The 20219-nt window shown below is 45.0% G+C and overlaps 1 pseudogene; it reads right to left on the bottom strand.

Moving 5' to 3' along the window:
- Positions 1–18711: 18711 nt before the first annotated feature.
- LOC141025323 (alpha-amylase/subtilisin inhibitor-like) lies at positions 18712–19957 on the bottom strand (annotated as a pseudogene).
- Positions 19958–20219: the final 262 nt, after the last annotated feature.

Here is a 20219-nt window from a genome sequence, read left to right as displayed (position 1 = left end):
ATAGCTCCTGCTGAAACATGGGCTGTACGGAAAGCTTGCTGAAACTGGTCCCATGTGACAGTGTCAATAGGGTGTGTGGCTGTGTAATTCTCCCACCATGATGCTGCGGGTCCATCAAGCTGATGTGCGGCAAAACGCACTCTTTCCGCATCTGTGCATCCTGCAGTGGCCAACTCCCTTCCAACTTTGCGGAGCCAATCATCTGCAACAATCGGCTCGGTGCTGCTGGAAAACACCGGCGGATTTAGCCTCAGGAAACGGGCTAAGTGATCAACAGGTGGTGGTGGTGGGTTGTTGTTGTTGTTGTTGCCTTGGTTCTGTACTAACACTTGCATTAGGGCATTCTGTTGCTGAATGTACTGTGTGATCTCTGGTGGGAAAACAAATCCGGTGTCGCGTCTCGGAGGCATCTGATAGGTTAGAAAATATGAGAGTTTAGAATAGAATGAGGTCTAGAGAGAAAACACTACCCATATGCTCATGAGTCAAACACATCAATATCACTCAATCAATCCAAACAAGGCATACAATCGATCTAACTAGCGTTACAAAAGTGCTTGAACTATATAAAAAAATGGGGGAAAACTACTACTGATATGGTGGTCTACTAGAAATTCTGATCAGACGAAGACTCCATGATATCTGCTCCAGCTTCATCAACAAAGTCATCTTCACTGGGGTCCGAGTCGGTGTCGTCGATGATGATGTAGTTATCCGGGCAAGCGCATTCATCATCTTCTGCTTTTGGCACTGGATTTCCCATGAATACTCCAATCTTCTTCTCCAGATCGTCATTCTTTCCTACTAGCGCGACGATTTCCTCCAAATAATCCTCGCGTGTAGCCTTGAGTTCTTCCTCCAGCTCCTTGATCTTCGTCAATGCCTTCTTCAGATCTATCTTGTCTGAGCACATCTGGTTCTTCTGGCGACGAATGTGTTGGTTTTGCTCCTGGATGAAAGCTGCAATTGATCCGTCCTTCTTGGTGCTGATCATCTCCCATTGCTCGTCTCGGCGTCCACAAATCTGATAAATAGTATCCTTAAGCTCCCTGTGGTAGACTTCTCCAATGCGTCCCATAGCGATGTGGGCTGCCATGCTCTCCTCTTCAGGTAATGTGGCGTTGTAGGTTCCGGTGATGCTTGGTATTCCTATGTTCAAGTACTTAGTGACTTCCTTCAAGTGACGTCCAAAAGGCGTATCTTCATCTGGTTGCATGAACTTGCTCCTTGCATCCACCATTCCTAAAAGAGTAGAAAGTGGAGAGGGGTCAGAAATGAGAAGAGAGAAGTGTTCTAGGGTTTAAGCTTAGTGGTCGTGTCCTATAGTCAGTGTGTGCTCTGATACCACCTTTGTAGCGACCAGACCTCAAACAGTCTGTGCTGCTGTGCACCAGTGTCATCCCTGGATCAGTAATGCTGACACGCACAGTACAAATGGAGGATTTATAACAGAGTAGCAATCACACACTTATTACATCGAATATCTCAAAAGAGAAATAAGTATGACAAATATGGCTTAAGGCCATCTAAATACGATAACAGCGGAAGGCTTGGAAGATAACTGAGTCCATCAACTCCAACGGCATCACTGAGTATAAGACCACGACCTAAGGCACCTTACTCGTCGTCTGAAAAGTCTGCAACATGAAACGTTGCAGCCCGAAAACGGGTCAGCACATGGAATATGCTGGCAATGTAACACATAGATAATGATGAACATAATAATGCTATACTACATGCATATATGGTTGGTCGAAAGCTCTATGGTTACAGTTTTGCGAAAAGCCAATTTTTCCCTACTGCAAAGGAATAAATTTTATTTAACTATCATGGTGGTCGTTAAACATTGAGATGGTTGACAGCATCTCAATCCCAATTAAGTATCATCATTAACCCAACAATATTAATTAAAGTAACATGATGAGATTCACATGATAATCCAAGTACTAGATACTCAAGTTGTCCATAACCGGGGACACGGCTAACCATGATTAGTTTATACACTCTGCAGTGGTTTGTGCACTTTTCCCACAGGACTCGATCGCCTCCGCTTGGTTCTCGCACTACATGATGTTTGAGAAACGAATGACCGAGACACAGTCTTTCAGAAGTGTTTGCACCTTACGATGTGATAGACCGTACCACCTACATCCCCTACATCTGCTAGTCTACCACTATAAGAGTTCACACAACTTAATCAACTATGCTAGAGCCCATAATAGCTTGCGGCTGCACACGGAAGTTTCTAGCTTGAATAATCTCATGATCCCTTTGAACCTGGGTGGCGGTCCAAAAGAAAAACAGGCAATCCTGGAATACCCAGGTACCTCAATCCACCCAGATGTGAGTTTTAGTTGCCACCTTAAGTAAACCATTAATTAACAATCTCACATCTGTCATGAATACTCTCAAACCCAATCCACGTCTACGAGCATAGCATGGCAATATAAGCAAACGTAGAAGTAACTCCCAAGGGTTTGATAAATAAAACAGGTAATAGGTAATACCTCAACTACTTCCCAATACCCACAATTTAATTAGATCCTAATCATGCAATGTTTGAGGATTGATCTAATGCAATAAAAACTGGGTATGGAAAAAGTATGATCAAAGTGTTACTTGCCTTGCTGATGATCCGCGAAACCTAGAGATTCGAAGTAACAAGCGGCGCACTCCGGGTACTCTATCGCAAACAAACAAGCAAACAATAAGTACTCATCTAATGCACAAGTAAAACTCAAATAAAAGATCCAACCAGAAAGTTCAACTTAAGAACTCCGGTTTGCAAAAAGAATCAAATCGAAAGAAGCAACGAAAGTCAAACGGCAAAAGAAACAAGCTTCGTTTACTAATCTGGATCTAGGTCAAATTTTACCGTGGCAAAAACTTGTTTTAGTAGGTTAAACGGAAAGAGAATTTCGAGACGAAACTCTAGGCGCTTGAATCGGCTGATTCCGATAAACGAGCGAAAAGTTAAACGAAAACGAAGATCTGATCAGGAATCGAGGTCTGGAAAAATCGCGGAAAATCGATGAAAAAGAAAACTGACGAACAGTTGAACGAACGAACGTTCGTTAACAACGACAATCCGACGAACACGTTCATTAAAATGAACGGGTCAGTGAACGTTCACTAAATAATAAAACCGAAAATAAATAAATAAACCGATCCGAAAAAAAACGAAAACTAGGGTTTAGAAAAAACGAACGGTTTTTTTAGAAAACCGGCAAGGCGGCGGCGGCGCGGCTACCTCGTCGGGACGGGCTCCGGCGGGGTCGGGCGGGGCTCCGGCGGGGCTCCGCGAGGGCGGCGGGGCGGCGGGGCTCGGGGCGGCGAGGGGCGGCGGCGGCGGCTTGGGGCGGGGACGGGGTGAGAGGGAGGGGCGGCGGCGGGGTATATAAGAGGGGGGGCTGCCTTGGAGGAGGGGGCGAGGCGGCGTCGGCGAGGCGGACTCGGGCGGCGGCGGCCGTGCTCGCCTCGGTCTCCAGGAGGGAGACGGGCACGGGATGGGCCGGCCTGGCTCGGCTGGGCCTCGGCCTAGTCGGGCGCGGGGATTTCTTTTTTTTTTTAAATATTCCGCCGAATCTAAAAAAATCGCAGAAAAATAAATAAAAATCCAAAAATGATAAAAAAAATTCCCCGTCTAATTAAAATAATTAGAACAAGGTGAGCATTTTTTGACCCAAAATGCATTTTTTGAAAACGTGCAATTTTTTTAATGCAAGTAAAATTGCAAATAAAATCCGAATAAAATCCAATATATGATTTTAATATTTTTCCTCCAATATTTCAATTGTTTTGGAGAAGTCATATTTTCTCCTCTCATTTATTTTAATATGAAATATTTTTCAGAGAGAAAAATAATTAAAACCAAAAATCCTCGTTTTCTTATTTGATAAAATCAAATATGAAAAACCGGGAAAATCCCCAACTCTCTCCGAGGGTCCTTGAGTTGCTTAGGATTTATCGAGGATTTGCCAAAATGCAATAAAATATGCTATGCAATGATGATCTAATATATAACATTCCAAATTGGAAATTTGGGATGTTACAAACCTACCCCCTTAAGATGAATCTCGCCCTCGAGATTCGGGTTGGCTAGAAAATAGGTGAGAGTGGTCCTTCCGTAGATCTTCCTCTCGCTCCCAGGTGGCTTCATCTTCCGTATGGTGACTCCACTGAACTTTGCAAAACTTGATAACCTTACTTCGGGTAACTCGGCTGGCATACTCAAGAATCTTAACTGGTTTCTCCTCATAGGTCACATCACTTTCCAGCTGAATCGCTTCCAGTGGCACTGTATCTCTCAGTGGTATCTCAGCCATCTCTGCGTGGCACTTCTTCAACTGGGAAACGTGAAATACATCATGAACTCCTGACAATCCTTCAGGCAATTCCAGTTTGTATGCAACTTCTCCCATACGTTCCAAAACTCTGTATGGTCCGATAAAATGGGGCGCTAGCTTTCCCTTAACTCCAAAGCGCTTCACTCCTCGAAGTGGTGATACTCGAAGATAAACTCTGTCTCCGACTTCGTGAACTGTCTCCTTACGTTTAGAATCCGCATAACTCTTCTGCCTGGACTGGGCTACCTTGAGCCTGTCGCGAATCAACCTTACTTTCTGTTCAGACTCCTTAATCAAATCTGGTCCAAACAATTGACGGTCTCCAACTTCGTCCCATAACAATGGTGTTCTACACCTCCTTCCGTACAAAGCTTCGAAAGGGGCCATCTTCAAACTAGTTTGATAACTGTTGTTGTAAGAAAACTCTGCATATGGCAAATTGTCGTCCCAACTCGATCCATAATCTAGCGCACAAGCTCTTAACATGTCTTCCAAAATCTGATTGACTCTCTCGGTCTGTCCATCTGTCTGTGGGTGAAAGGTTGTACTGAATTCTAGCCTGGTTCCCAAAGTTTCATGTAACTGATTCCAAAACTTCGAGGTAAACTGGGTTCCTCTATCTGATACAATGGTCCTCGGAACTCCATGCAAACATACGATCCTGGTCATGTATATCTTTGCCAACTTAGCACTGGTGTAAGTGGTCTTCACTGGAATGAAATGAGCTACTTTCGTCAAACGGTCGACTACAACCCATATTGAGTCATAGCCTGAACGAGTCCTGGGCAATCCCGTGATAAAATCCATGCCTAGTTTATCCCACTTCCATTCGGGTATCGGCAATGGTTGTAGAAATCCTACTGGCTTCTGATGTTCTGCCTTCACTCTCTGACATACATCACAAACTGCTACATACTCTGCAATATCCTTCTTCATTCCGGTCCACCAGAAAGTATCCTTCAAATCCAAATACATCTTGGTATTTCCTGGGTGAATCGAGTACGGTGAATCATGGGCCTCTTGCAAAATCAACTTCCTGATCTCCGGATCATTTGGCACGTAAACGCGGTCCTCAAACCATAAGGTATCGTGCTCATCCTCACGAAATCCCTTGGCTTTTCCTTTGCTCATCTTTTCCTTTATCTCGATAATTTCCTTGTCTGTCTTCTGAGCTTCTCTGATCTTTTCCATCAAGGTAGACTGAATCTCCAATGTCGCTAAATAGCCTCTTGGAACTATCTCCAAACATAGCTCGCGAAGATCCTCGGCTAACTCCCGGGGTAACTCTCCTGTCATGAGTGTTGATATGACTCTTGCGGCTCAAAGCATCTGCTACTACGTTAGCCTTCCCTGGGTGATAATGCAATCTCATATCATAGTCCTTAATAAGCTCCAACCATCTCCTCTGCCTGAGATTCAACTCCTTCTGCGTGAAAATGTACTTCAAACTCTTGTGATCCATGTACACCTCACAATGGTTTCCGATGAGAAAATGTCTCCATGTCTTCAATAGATGCACTACGGCTGCTAATTCCAAATCATGCGTAGCATAATTCTTCTCATGGGGTTTAAGTTGCCGTGAAGCATATGAAACAACTCTTCCTTCCTGCATAAGTACTGCTCCAAGTCCTCGACGAGAAGCGTCGCAATAGACTTCATAATGCTTGCGTTGATCTGGTAGAATCAACACTGGTGATGTAACCGTTCGTTTCTTCAACTCTTGGAAACTAGCTTCACATTCCTCAGTCCAATTGAACTTGGTGTCCTTCTTTAATAGCTCAGTCATGGGTTTTGCAATCTTCGAGAAATTCTCGATGAACCTCCGATAGTATCCTGCAAGTCCAAGGAAACTCCGGATCTCTCCAACTGACGTGGGTGATTCCCAACCTGTTACTGTGTCAACTTTGGCGGGGTCTACTGCTATTCCTTCTCCGGATATAACATGTCCGAGGAATCCAACTTCCTTCAGCCAAAATTCACATTTGCTGAACTTGGCGTATAACTGATGTTCTCTGAGCTTCTCAAGTACCAAACACAAATGCTCCTTATGCTCTTCTTCATTCTTGGAATAGACTAAAATATCGTCAATGAACACCACGACGAACTTATCCAAAAACTCCATAAACACCTTGTTCATCAGGTTCATGAAATAGGCAGGTGCGTTAGTCAGACCAAATGACATAACGGTATACTCATACAGCCCATACCTGGTGGTAAAAGCCGTCTTAGGTATATCCTGCTCTCGAATCTTTAACTGATGGTATCCTGATCGTAGATCGATCTTGGAAAATACCTTAGCTCCTTGTAAGCGGTCAAACAAATCATTTATCATCGGCAGTGGGTACTTGTTTTTGATGGTCACTTCATTCAATCCACGGTAATCAACAACCATCCTCAACGATCCATCTTTCTTCTCCACTAGAAGTACGGGCGATCCCCATGGTGACGAACTTGGGCGAATATAGCCTTTATCCAATAACTCCTTAATCTGCTTCTTAATCTCCTCCAAATCTTTTGCGGGCATCCCGTACGGTCTCTTAGATATTGGCTCTGTGCCTGACAAAAGTTCAATCAGAAACTCAATGTGTCTATCCGGTGGCATGCCTGGCAACTCTTCTGGAAATACATCCGGGTAATCCTTCACCACTGGTACTTCCTCCTGTACAACTCCTGATAAGGAATTCACTTGAGTCCTCTTCGGCACATGCCGGGATACATACTTGATCCTTCTTCCTTCTGGGGTGGTAAGCATAATCGACTTACTGGCATAATCGATGTTTCCTCCATACTTTGATAACCAATCCATGCCTAATATCACATCCAATCCTTGCGATTCCAATATTATTAGGTCTGAGGGAAACACGTAGTTACCAATCCTTAATGGTAACCGATCACACCATAAACTAGCCATATACTCTGCTCCTGGCGAGGTTACTAACATGGGTGACCTAAGGGCTTGGGTTGGCAGTTTATACTTATCCACAAATCCCCTTGATATGTATGAATGCGATGCACCAGTATAAAAAAGAACGAGTGCAGTAAATGACTTAACCATAAACTTACCTATTACTGCATCAGGCTGTGCTTCAACCTCTTCCACGCTCACGTGGTTCACATGTCCTTTGCTGAAAGGGTTCGGCTTCTTCCCAGAGCTTCCATTGCCATTTCCATTCTGGGCTTCAGGACATTCATTGGCATAATGTCCAGTCTTCTGGCACTTAAAGCAAGTGACTTGGCTCAGGTCCCTCTTAGCTGGGGTTGAAGGGTTGGTACGGTTCTGTCCGTTGCTTCCTCCGTTCCCATTACCATTCTTGGAGCCATTATGGTTGTGCGAACTACCTCCTCCATGAGTATGCTGAAACTGTCCTCCCGATTTCGGGGCAAAACATGGCTTCTGCTGAGCTCCAGAATTGTACTTCCCTTGTCCATACTTCCTTTTACGGTTTTCAATCTACTGCTGCTTCCCTTCAATCATGAGTGCTCTATCTACCAACTCCTGGTAGTTGTTGAAGGTTGCTACCATTAGCTGCATGCTCAGCTCATCATTCAATCCTTCGAGAAACTTCTCCTGCTTGGCTGCATCCGTAGCAACGTCATCTGGTGCATAACGTGCTAACTTACTGAAATCCTCCACATAATGGCCTACGGTGCGTCCTCCTTGGCGTAGGTTGCGAAACTCACGCTTCTTCATAGCCATAGCTCCTGCTGAAACATGGGCTGTACGGAAAGCTTGCTGAAACTGGTCCCATGTGACAGTGTCAATAGGGTGTGTGGCTGTGTAATTCTCCCACCATGATGCTGCGGGTCCATCAAGCTGATGTGCGGCAAAACGCACTCTTTCCGCATCTGTGCATCCTGCAGTGGCCAACTCCCTTCCAACTTTGCGGAGCCAATCATCTGCAACAATCGGCTCGGTGCTGCTGGAAAACACCGGCGGATTTAGCCTCAGGAAACGGGCTAAGTGATCAACAGGTGGTGGTGGTGGGTTGTTGTTGTTGTTGTTGCCTTGGTTCTGTACTAACACTTGCATTAGGGCATTCTGTTGCTGAATGTACTGTGTGATCTCTGGTGGGAAAACAAATCCGGTGTCGCGTCTCGGAGGCATCTGATAGGTTAGAAAATATGAGAGTTTAGAATAGAATGAGGTCTAGAGAGAAAACACTACCCATATGCTCATGAGTCAAACACATCAATATCACTCAATCAATCCAAACAAGGCATACAATCGATCTAACTAGCGTTACAAAAGTGCTTGAACTATATAAAAAAATGGGGGAAAACTACTACTGATATGGTGGTCTACTAGAAATTCTGATCAGACGAAGACTCCATGATATCTGCTCCAGCTTCATCAACAAAGTCATCTTCACTGGGGTCCGAGTCGGTGTCGTCGATGATGATGTAGTTATCCGGGCAAGCGCATTCATCATCTTCTGCTTTTGGCACTGGATTTCCCATGAATACTCCAATCTTCTTCTCCAGATCGTCATTCTTTCCTACTAGCGCGACGATTTCCTCCAAATAATCCTCGCGTGTAGCCTTGAGTTCTTCCTCCAGCTCCTTGATCTTCGTCAATGCCTTCTTCAGATCTATCTTGTCTGAGCACATCTGGTTCTTCTGGCGACGAATGTGTTGGTTTTGCTCCTGGATGAAAGCTGCAATTGATCCGTCCTTCTTGGTGCTGATCATCTCCCATTGCTCGTCTCGGCGTCCACAAATCTGATAAATAGTATCCTTAAGCTCCCTGTGGTAGACTTCTCCAATGCGTCCCATAGCGATGTGGGCTGCCATGCTCTCCTCTTCAGGTAATGTGGCGTTGTAGGTTCCGGTGATGCTTGGTATTCCTATGTTCAAGTACTTAGTGACTTCCTTCAAGTGACGTCCAAAAGGCGTATCTTCATCTGGTTGCATGAACTTGCTCCTTGCATCCACCATTCCTAAAAGAGTAGAAAGTGGAGAGGGGTCAGAAATGAGAAGAGAGAAGTGTTCTAGGGTTTAAGCTTAGTGGTCGTGTCCTATAGTCAGTGTGTGCTCTGATACCACCTTTGTAGCGACCAGACCTCAAACAGTCTGTGCTGCTGTGCACCAGTGTCATCCCTGGATCAGTAATGCTGACACGCACAGTACAAATGGAGGATTTATAACAGAGTAGCAATCACACACTTATTACATCGAATATCTCAAAAGAGAAATAAGTATGACAAATATGGCTTAAGGCCATCTAAATACGATAACAGCGGAAGGCTTGGAAGATAACTGAGTCCATCAACTCCAACGGCATCACTGAGTATAAGACCACGACCTAAGGCACCTTACTCGTCGTCTGAAAAGTCTGCAACATGAAACGTTGCAGCCCGAAAACGGGTCAGCACATGGAATATGCTGGCAATGTAACACATAGATAATGATGAACATAATAATGCTATACTACATGCATATATGGTTGGTCGAAAGCTCTATGGTTACAGTTTTGCGAAAAGCCAATTTTTCCCTACTGCAAAGGAATAAATTTTATTTAACTATCATGGTGGTCGTTAAACATTGAGATGGTTGACAGCATCTCAATCCCAATTAAGTATCATCATTAACCCAACAATATTAATTAAAGTAACATGATGAGATTCACATGATAATCCAAGTACTAGATACTCAAGTTGTCCATAACCGGGGACACGGCTAACCATGATTAGTTTATACACTCTGCAGTGGTTTGTGCACTTTTCCCACAGGACTCGATCGCCTCCGCTTGGTTCTCGCACTACATGATGTTTGAGAAACGAATGACCGAGACACAGTCTTTCAGAAGTGTTTGCACCTTACGATGTGATAGACCGTACCACCTACATCCCCTACATCTGCTAGTCTACCACTATAAGAGTTCACACAACTTAATCAACTATGCTAGAGCCCATAATAGCTTGCGGCTGCACACGGAAGTTTCTAGCTTGAATAATCTCATGATCCCTTTGAACCTGGGTGGCGGTCCAAAAGAAAAACAGGCAATCCTGGAATACCCAGGTACCTCAATCCACCCAGATGTGAGTTTTAGTTGCCACCTTAAGTAAACCATTAATTAACAATCTCACATCTGTCATGAATACTCTCAAACCCAATCCACGTCTACGAGCATAGCATGGCAATATAAGCAAACGTAGAAGTAACTCCCAAGGGTTTGATAAATAAAACAGGTAATAGGTACTACCTCAACTACTTCCCAATACCCACAATTTAATTAGATCATAATCATGCAATGTTTGAGGATTGATCTAATGCAATAAAAACTGGGTATGGAAAAAGTATGATCAAAGTGTTACTTGCCTTGCTGATGATCCGCGAAACCTAGAGATTCGAAGTAACAAGCGGCGCACTCCGGGTACTCTATCGCAAACAAACAAGCAAACAATAAGTACTCATCTAATGCACAAGTAAAACTCAAATAAAAGATCCAACCAGAAAGTTCAACTTAAGAACTCCGGTTTGCAAAAAGAATCAAATCGAAAGAAGCAACGAAAGTCAAACGGCAAAAGAAACAAGCTTCGTTTACTAATCTGGATCTAGGTCAAATTTTACTGTGGCAAAAACTTGTTTTAGTAGGTTAAACGGAAAGAGAATTTCGAGACGAAACTCTAGGCGCTTGAATCGGCTGATTCCGATAAACGAGCGAAAAGTTAAACGAAAATGAAGATCTGATCAGGAATCGAGGTCTGGAAAAATCGCGGAAAATCGATGAAAAAGAAAACTGACGAACAGTTAAACGAACGAACGTTCGTTAACAGCGACAATCCGACGAACACGTTCATTAAAACGAACGGGTCGGTGAACGTTCACTAAATAATAAAACCGAAAAAAAACTGATCTGAAAAAAAACGAAAACTAGGTTTAGAAAAAAACGAACGGTTTTTTTTAGAAAACCGGCAAGGCGGCGGCTACGCGGCTACCTCGTCGGGACGGGCTCCGGCGGGGTCGGGCGGGGCTCGGCGAGGGCGGCGGGGCGGCGGGGCTCGGGGCGGCGAGGGGCGGCGTCGGCGGCGGCGGCTTGGGGCGGGGACGGGGTAAGAGGGAGGGGCGGCGGCGGCTTGGGGCGGGGACGGGGTAAGAGGGAGGGGCGGCGGCGGGGTATATAAGAGGGGGGGCTTCCTTGGAGGAGGGGGCGAGGCGGCGTCGGCGAGGCGGACTCGGGCGGCGGCGGCCGTGCTCGCCTCGGTCTCCAGGAGGGAGACGGGCGCGGGATGGGTCGGCCTGGCTCGGCTGGGCCTCGGCCCAGTCGGGCGCGGGGATTTCTTTTTTTTTAATATTCCGCCGAATCTAAAAACATCGCAGAAAAATAAATAAAAATCCAAAAATGATAAAACAAATTTTCCCCGTCTAATTAAAATAATTAGAACAAGGTGAACATTTTTTGACCCAAAATGCATTTTTTGAAAACGTGCAAATTTTTAATGCAAGTAAAATTGCAAATAAAATCCGAATAAAATCCAATATATGATTTTAATATTTTTCCTCCAATATTTCAATTGTTTTGGAGAAGTCATATTTTCTCCTCTCATTTATTTTAATACGAAATATTTTTCGGAGAGAAAAATAATTAAAACCAAAAATCCTCGTTTTATTATTTAATAAAATCAAATATGAAAAACCGGGAAAATCCCCAACTCTCTCCGAGGGTCCTTGAGTTGCTTAGGATTTATCGAGGATTTGCCAAAATGCAATAAAATATGCTATGCAATGATGATCTAATGTATAACATTCCAAATTGGAAATTTGGGATGTTACAGCTCTTCCTTGCAAGACCAACCCATGTAGGTAGATGAACTCAAACTACAAGTGGTGCTCCCAATTATTGATGAGCTACATCAACCTTGAGCATCCCACATAAGTTCGACTACATGATCAAGATCAACACCATCACCCAAGGTATGTTATTCCATCTTAGAGAAGCTTTACCCCAAGTCATGGGTCAAAGCAGCTCAACAAGATGTGAATACATCAAATTTCTTAAACGAAAAATGGCAACCCCATTTTGAGCTTAAACGATGAGTATGACCTACGATCAAGTGTTCTCACTTGACTCCTCAGTCAATATACTCTAACATAGGTGACTTTGTCGCCGACCAACTCTAGATGAACTTCTCTAGTGTTTCTCTGAGTTCTTGCATTTGTCTCTTGCATGTGAGTTTTCCTTCTAACAAAAAAAACTTCATCTAGATTTCTTTTCTTTTCTTTGTTCTGCATTCCCTGCATCCAATTTATTGCAAATCTTTCAGTTAATTCCCTGCAAATCTTTGTGAGATCCTATTTCCCTAGTGAGCTGAGATGACAATTGTTTTCTCTCTCTAAGTTGGATCCGGTCTCACCGGTTTGTTTCTTTCGGCTAAACCGGAACAACTCGGTGCCACCGAAACAAACAACTCGGAGTAACCGAATTCAATGCTGAGAAAACACTTTGCCATTTGCATCCTGCATATTTGTTCCAGCTCCACTCGATGATTCTTGTCCTCTACCAGCATCTTATATTACATGTTGCTTTGTACTGTGACTCAAGGACCAAACCTACTTAACTCGTGATCCAGAAGAACCCTTCTTGGAAATTGATGTCAAAGGGGGAGAGAGAGCACATCAAAGCTTATCACATAAGAGAGAATGCATACCTTAAGCTTCTCTAGATGCTCATTATCCATAGAGGAGAGAAGTCACATGTCTTCAAGAGGGGAAAGACATGTTATGATTGTCCATGTGTTATGATTGTCTATGATTGTTTTGCTCTGATTTTCTTTTCCCTATCTTCTCCCATTATCCAATATCAGATTCAGGGGGAGAAAGAGCTCATTTCCAAGGGAAGAAAATCTTCCAATTCATTGCACATCCTTACTCTTTGGGGACATGTCTATATCCAATAGAGTACCTAGTACTCACTCTCTACATGTCATCCCAATCTTGGTAATCTTGTGGTTTCATGTTCCTGCATCGTTTGGTAGGTGTTCTTGTGTTATCTAACCCTGTTTTCTCAAGTTCACCTCCTCCAAAGCCAGCTCAAGACCACAAGGTAAGTATATGCATCACACTCATGTGCATGATGATTTCTTGCTACTGTACATATTGTTTGCAAGAAGGAATCATGAACATGGAGGTACGCTTCCTATATTCACATCATTTGCTCTGACGCATATAGCCAAGATACATGTAACTCATTGCTTGCTCTGCCATGCTTATGCATTCACATGCTCTTACATTCCATATTCACATGATTGCATACATTTAGCGAGAGCCTATGCATGTTACATGTCCTTCCAGAGCTTTACTTATTATCCTCTATATCTTCATCTAAAAGCTTTGATGTATGTTGTCATCAATTACCAAAAAGGGGGAGATTGAAAGCACAAGTGCTCCCTGGGTGATTTTGGTAATTAATGTCAACATATCTCTTGTTGGACTAATACTTTTATCTAGTATATTTCAGAGAGTTCAACAAAGGCGTGGCGTGGACAAGAGGATGTGGAACCCCTTCAAGATGCTAAGGACAGAAGATTGGCAAAAGCTCGAAAGCTCAAGACTCTACATTTTCATTATAGTGATCCAATATCACATTGAGTCCATAGGAAAGCCAATACTATTAAAAGGGGATGAGGTGTCGCTTAATGGCTTGCTTTCTGAAAGTGCTTAGTGATATGCTCCAAAGCCCTCAACCACTTTCTCATTTCCACATATGTCCCAAACCTAAAGTCAAACTCGGCCCCACCGGTTTGATCTATCCGGCGCCACCGAGTTTATTTGACATAGCCACTGACAGAAACCCTAATCAGTTCGGTCTCACCGAGATGGGCTTGCAAACTCTCTGTTTCCTATTGCAATCATTTCGGTCCCACCGAAATATGCAGTCGGTCCCACCGAGTTTGCTTGACCAACTCTCTATTTGCTCATTGCCAAAATCAGTCTCACCGATTTTGTGTAATCGGTCAAACCGAGTTGAGGTTTTACCCTAACCCTAGCACATCGGTCCCACCGAGTTGATCATATAGGTCCCCTCGAAAGCTCTAACGTTCACATTTTGAACTAAATCGGTCTGACCGAGTTTCACTATTCGGTCCACCGAGTTTGGTAAATTGTGTGTAACGGCTAGATTTTGTGTGGAGGCTATATATACCCCTCCACCCATCCTCCATTCATGGAGAGAGCCATCAGAACGTGCCTACACTTCCAGCATTCATTTTCTGAGAGAGAACCACCTACTCATGTGTTGAGACCAAGACATTCCAATCCAACCACAAGAATCTTGATCTCTAGCCTTCCCCAAGTTGCTTTCCACTCAAATCATCTTTCCACCATATCCAAATCTGTGAGAGAGAGTTGAGTGTTGGGGAGACTATCATTTGAAGCACAAGAGTAAGGAGTTCATTATCAACACACCGTCTATTACCTTTTGGAGAGTGGTGTCTCCTAGATTGGTTAGGTGTTACTTGGGAGCCTCCGTCAAGATTGTGGAGTTGAACCAAGGAGTTTGTACGGGCAAGAAGATCACCTACTTCGTGAAGATCTACCCTAGTGAGGCAAGTCCTTCATGGGCGATGGCCATGGTGGGATAGACAAGGTTGTTTTTTTGTGGACCCTTCGTGGGTGGAGCCCTCCGTGGACTCGCGCAACTGTTATCCTTTGTGGGTTGAAGTCTCCATTAACGTGGATGTACGATAGCACCACCTATCGGAACCATGGAAAAAATCTTCGTGTCTCCAATTGCGTTTGCACACTCCAATCCCATCCCTTTACATTCTCGCAAGTTGCATGCTTTACTTTTCGCTGCTCATATACTCTTGCCATGCTTGCTTGAAATGTATTGTGAATGTTTAAACTTGTGCTAAAACTCCACCTTAACTTGAAAAAATTAAAAACGGCTACCTTTCTTCGTTGAGGGTCTAATCACCCCCCCCCCCCCCTCTAGACACCTCTTATCGATCCTTTCACTCTAATATCACCATCTTCATATCTCAAAACAATCATAAGGAATCAAACTTCTCATACTATTCAATGCACTTTATATGAAAGTGTTTATTATATCCCTCTTGGATGCCTATCATAACAAGGAGACACAGGAATACATCATCCAATGTCGGGAGATCAAAAGTTTACGCGAAAATTACAACAACAAGATGCAACGGTGATAGTGACAAGGGTGCACTTGCAACATAATCTAAAAATATGTTGGGTCGAGTTGCATCTTGGTGGTTTACTTGCAACTGCGGCAATAAAAATAAAAGAGACAAGCTCCAGTTTGCATCTCGGTGGTCGACTTGCAACTAAAATAAAAAATAAAAAGGCGAATCCAGTTAGTAGTACACTTGCAGGAAAGACCAAAACGGTTTGGACCCAGATGCATGTCGGTGATCAACTTGCAACTGGAACAAGAATAATAAAAAGACACAAGGTTCTTACATATTAGGGTTAGACATGAGAACAAAAATAAAAATAAAAAATTGGCCATTGCCCGTCATTGTACTGTTTAGAAACTTTGTCGGGTCGCCTCTACTCCTTAGGAAAAGAGCAATGGGATAGAGAGAGCGAAGAAACAGAGCCGATGAGCCAGCCGTCAGCTCTTCTCTTCAACTTATACAGACACCACTTATCTTCAACTACAACACAGAAAAAAAAGACCACGAAAAACAACCCAAAAAAGAAAGACGCACGGTGTGATGGGCTGTAAAATGAACAACAAACGAGCGACACCGGACGCGCGGGACAAAACAACCCCGATCAAAGAATTGCACAAAATTTATAGAGACAGATCAAATGGACCGAAACTTAGATGAGACATCAGACTCATCTATATGAGTTTTAACAATTTCGATACATGATTTACTATTCCGTGGACATGTTGCATGGATGAATACAAATTAAAACAACGAAAAAATGCATGAACAATCATACCGTATATACACGCACAAAGGAAATGCCTGTACACGTCATCTGATATATACACATATCATAGTATATCGCAAGGGGGAGAAAAAAGAAATGAAAAAAAAGCCAAAAAAATATCTCACAAACTGCAACAGCTGCAGTGTATCGAGACAGTACAACAATAGACCAAAAAAAGGAAAAAAAAACAGAAAGGAAAGGCAGCCCATGCTAGCACACATGGGCTAGCCCACGCTGGCACGCACGTCCCGTGCGGGCTGCACGACCGCACGCTACAAATCGCCAGATCGTACAATCAAAGACGAACAAATCGTCAGATCATTAGTGCACGAATTGTAAAGATAAAACAAATCCAACAATAAGGGATTTAGATGTGAGATAGTTATTTTACATCTAGATGTGAAATAGTAAATCCGTAAGTTTATTAGCAGCGGTCGATTAAGAGCAAGTACATGAATACGAGCGAGCTTAGTTAGGCACTAGAGGTTGACGCGCGCTTTGCCGCGCTGTCGTTAGACATGAGTCAATTAGGCCTTCCTTTTTATTTGACATGATATTATGGTTGATGCTTTGTTGTGTATTTCACATGAGTTAAGCTGACTTTTAATTGCACTGATGATTTCCCATGTTTGTTGGCTTCGCTCTTGCTCGATAAAGACAATATATCTACGAAGTGAGCTAAATTATTTTGTGGGTGGTTGTGGTATTCTTATGTATAGCATAGCAACAAATATATGAGTGTCGCGTTCATCTGGGAGTGAATCCAAACAAATAACGCATGAGCGATCCACTCTCTTATAGATGGGCCCGCCAGCTCCCCAAAGCACTGATGGACCAGGAGCCAACATTCCTAGGGAGTTTAGACCTTAAAAGATATGACAAGGGGAAGTAAAAAAATTCAGCAACAGCATTTGAAATAAAAAAATGTGTAGATCCGTCATTCAACATTCGGCAAAACTTCTGAACAAATAAAGAAATTGGACCAGCGCTGCTCATCAATAAACACGCAAGCCGGCTAGGAAAATGTTTAAGACCTAGACCATGCAAACTAATAAAACTTTACCAACACAATCCAAATTTTATACAAACCAAACTCTCCGACCGAAACCAACAAAAACCATTTTAAACTTTGGGTTAAACCCATTTGCTCCAACCGAAGCAAGCCATCAATTTGAAGTAGACATCAGCACATGAGCAAGCAGCAAAGAGTTCTTGACGTCAATTAGTCCCTTTCAACAAGAAGCTGTTAACATAGATTAGAGGAACTCAAAGCATGCCGACCTAAATTGTTCGCGCGTGTCTGTTTGGGTCCAAACGGATGAAAATACCGGCCCTACACGATGAACAAAAGCCAAAAGTCATCAGCTCGCTACCCGTCTGGACGCATTTGCGGCCCAAATTCGCATCCGATTTGCGTCCACGCTGACACGAGATGGACGCACCGCGTGTCCGCTCGATGTTTGCCTCGGGCTCGCGCGTCAACAACACAACTACTCCATGCGGCCAGCGTTTAGAAGCTTCTGGCATGTTCATCCTTCTTAATGCAAGTGTGTGGGTTGGGGGGGGGGGGGGGGGGGGGTTGTCCACTTCGCCTTCCCATCCACATTTGGCCATGCTCACTCCCCTCGCTGCCGACAGTGCAAGCGCTAGCCATGGTTATCTTCAGCAAGAGCAAGGGCAAACTCGATGCCGGCACCAGCTCGTCCCGCAAGCCGCCTCCACCTCCGTCGCGGCCGTCGCCGCCGCCCTCATCAACCTACGCGATGAATCCCCATACGGCTAGTGGTCGCCGGCCACAGGGCTGGCTATACATCAATGCAGATGAGGTGCGCAAGCGCCGTGCCCTCCTGACGCCAGAGCATCAGCGCGACCCTGCCTACGCACAAGACTCCCCGGAGCAGGACGTGGCCCGCCGCGGCGGCATGCAGCTTAACCTTGGGTTCGTGCCGCCGCTCTCGGAGGTGGCATCAGAGGAGTAGGCGGCCCACCAGGCCACATTGGAGGTGGCGCTCTAGCGCGCCCTGGTGAAGTGCCAGCGCGAGGAGGACACACGCTGTCGGCGGCGGGGAATCACGCCTATGCCATGCCGCTGCCCGAGCCTAAGGTCGAGCCCGAGCACACATGGGCGCTCACACTCACGCCTATGCCGCCCACGGAGCCGGAGACAGTTCCACCTGTCTGAGGAGCGCGCCGCCGGCGAGCGCCAGATGCAAGCTAAGCGCGAGGAGGAGGAGCGCCGTGCCTGTTGGGCACCGGAGGTGGAGGAAGAGCGTCGGGAGAAGGAGAAGGAGGACCACACCGCCGGTGGGGCAGATGTTGTAGGAGTTGGCGCGAGTGGCGTGGGAGACCGCATTCTCATGGGCTGGGCCGCCGCTAGCCTTCGTCGACCTCACCGGCGACGACAGCAACGATGGCGACGTCTAGGGCAGCGTGATGGGTGGTTGGGTGGTGTGTTTATTTAGTTTTTATGTTTTATTAATATTTAAGTGGTCTTTTGCCGGCGGTTGACCAGCCATTTAATGTTTACTTATGTTTAACTCGAACACATGTTTTCAAAATTGCTTTTTTAGGTGGATGCAAAAATAAATCGTCAGGCACCGTTGGACGATACAGTCGTCCCAAACAAAAAAGCGGATGATCAAGCCAAGAAAATTAGTTTTACTTTCGCTTCTACTAATACGTTGCCACCTAATAATCATTGGCTAGAAAACCAGCTTTGGCAGGGTCCACCGTTTGACCAAAGTCCACGATCAACCAGAGGGCTTCATAAAACCAGAGGGCTTCATTTTATGGGAGCTTAGTAATTGTAGAGATGAGCATAGGAGGCCTTCGGCGCTCCACGCACGGCAAAGGGCACTTCTTGAACACGAACATGAAAGGCTCGCGCCCATCTTTTTCTTTCCGTACGGTCAGTCACTGATGACCGCGGTACTCGTACAATACCAGATCACGGCACGGCGGCCTGTGGCACGACACTTGTACCCTGTGCCGTGCCTCTCCACACGGAACCGGTACGGCTGCTCCCTGCATATTGTGGTTCCAGGCGCGCACTCTTCTCTCGCAGCCGCCGGCGCCCCTCCTATAAAGTGGCCGACGGTCACGTGGTTCTGATGCGTTACGAATTCACCCTTGATGCGCCACTGGAGATACATCATGCACTGGCTGTACGTCTTGTTGAAGGCCAAGACGACGTCGTTCGAGAGGCGGGGGGCCTAGCCGGCGCCCGCGTCCGCCGCCTGGACCATCACGGGCTCGCCCAGGTATCCGGACCGCCCGCCGCACCGCGGGGCGACCGCATGCAGAGGGCAGTCGTAAGCCCACCAAGTGTCGGCGCTGAGACAGCGGCCACTCGCGTTGCCGCTCGCCGGTAGCATGATGTGGTAGAGGTTGTCGATCGTTAGCTCGTGGCCGTCCGTGTCGTAGACCGGCTGCGCTTGCGCCTGAGTGGCGCCGCATGGTGTGGTCAGCTGGGAGGCCATGGCCAAGCCCAGGAGCGGGAGGATGAGGAGGAGAACAAGGCGGTCCATGGCTAGCTATGAAAGATGACCGTGGTTGAGTACTCCTATTTGAGTTGTTGGTGCTTCGACATCTTCAAGGACATCAAGACAGTGGGTTTATATAGATGGTGTAAGAGGGACGAGAACTTAGGGCATGTACAATGGTTTTATCTTAGAAATGTTGCGTAGGATAAATGATGAGGTGGAGGAGAGAGAAATCATAAGAAAAGGCTTGTCTTCTCATATTTAAAAGAAGACAAGAGATGATCTCTTAGCACAATATGTCTCACCATATTTTTAGGAATGGCTAGTTATTAAATATAAGGCTAAGAGATGACCCATTATAAACATATTTTTTGTCATATCTAATTACATATAAGACTTAAGATAAGACTATCTTATCAACCATTGTATATGCCCTATTAATCGGTGGCATTGATAGGATATATATGCATATATTATACTCATT

Source organism: Aegilops tauschii, chromosome 6 (assembly GCF_002575655.3).
Source record: "Aegilops tauschii subsp. strangulata cultivar AL8/78 chromosome 6, Aet v6.0, whole genome shotgun sequence".
Taxonomy (NCBI): domain Eukaryota; kingdom Viridiplantae; phylum Streptophyta; class Magnoliopsida; order Poales; family Poaceae; genus Aegilops; species Aegilops tauschii.
Note: the sequence above shows the minus strand (reverse complement) of the source record. Positions and strands in the feature narration are given on the sequence as shown.